The sequence below is a fragment of the Sapajus apella genome, unplaced genomic scaffold (genome assembly GCF_009761245.1).
Source record: "Sapajus apella isolate SASKATOON/1434 unplaced genomic scaffold, GSC_monkey_1.0 scaffold14252, whole genome shotgun sequence".
NCBI lineage: Eukaryota > Metazoa > Chordata > Mammalia > Primates > Cebidae > Sapajus > Sapajus apella.
This window is the reverse complement of record NW_022451173.1, coordinates 1-1,357: the sequence shown is the minus strand read 5'-3', so window position 1 is coordinate 1,357 and position 1,357 is coordinate 1. Positions and strand designations below refer to the sequence as shown.

General features: G+C 46.1%; 1 pseudogene; it reads left to right on the top strand.

The window, feature by feature from the left end:
* The first annotated feature begins 407 nt into the window (after nucleotides 1-407).
* LOC116548528 lies at nucleotides 408-1,336 on the top strand (annotated as a pseudogene).
* Nucleotides 1,337-1,357: the final 21 nt, after the last annotated feature.

Sequence of the window (1,357 nt, the reverse complement as noted above, 5' to 3'; positions counted from 1 at the left end):
TTTTCTTTTTTAAATGTTTCTAGTAAATAATTGTGAAGTGATAGCTTCATTTTAATCTTGGGGATCAAAAGCATGTAGCTAAGAACTTTTCCCAAAAAGCATTTTAAAATTTTTATGTCAATGTTGATGGAATGATACACTTTTTGACTCAAGGGTCTTAAATGGATTTTTAGTTTTGATTCAATGTGACAGAACACTGTTTTTATAAAGTGTGATCTGCAGCCCTCATGTACTAAAATCACCTGTGGTGCTTATATTATAAAAAGGCAGATTCTAGGGCCCACACCACCTAAATCTCCTGGGGTTGGAGACCAATGTGTAGCCCCTGTCATCTCCACAGCTGTTTCTAAGGTACACCAAGTTTAAAAACCATTCTTTCATGTTTTCAGACTAGGGATTCTTACAAAATGGTAAAGAAGAAAAACCTTAATCTTTTAAAGTTAAGAGTTCAAGTCCCCAATTTCCACTCCCCCCCACCCCATTTTGCTTGCCGCTGTCGGGTCCGCGGCCTGTGCTGTAGCGGTCACCGCCATTCTTTGGAAGTAGCAACTTCCCTACCCGACCCCAGCCCTGGTCCCTGTCCAGCCGCTGACGTGAAGATAAGCAGCTCAGAGGAGGTGTCCTGGATTTCCTGGTTCTGTGGGCTCCACGGCAATGAATTCTGTGAAGTGGATGAAGACTACATCCAGGACAAATTTAATCTTACTGGACTCAATGAGCAGGTCCCTCACTATCGACAAGCTCTAGATGTGATCTTGGACCTGGAGCCTGATGAAGAGCTGGAAGACAACGTCAACCAGAGTGACTTGATTGAGCAGGCAGCTGAGATGTTTTATGGATTGATCCACGCCCGCTACATTCTTACCAACAGTGGCATCGCTCAGATGTTGGAAAAGTACCAGCAGGGAGACTTTGGCTACTGTCCCCGTGTGTACTGTGAGAACCAGCGAATGCTTCCCATTGGCCTTTCAGATATCCCAGGTGAAGCCATGGTGAAGCTCTACTGCCCCAAGTGCATGGATGTATACACACCCAAGTCATCGCGGCACCATCAAATGGATGGTGCCTATTTTAGCACTGGTTTCCCTCACATGCTCTTCATGGTGCATCCCGAGTACCGGCCCAAACGACCTGCCAACCAGTTTGTGCCCAGGCTCTACAGTTTCAAGATCCATCTGATGGCCTACCAGCTGCAGCTCCAAGCCGCCAGCAACTTCAAGAGCCCGGTCAAGGTGATTCACTGATTCCCCACCCCACCTGTCCCGCAGCCTTTGACACTTCCTTTCCCTTTTACCACCGTTTCAGGAACCCTGTATGGTTTTTAGTTTAAATTAAAGGAGTCATTATTGTGGTGGGA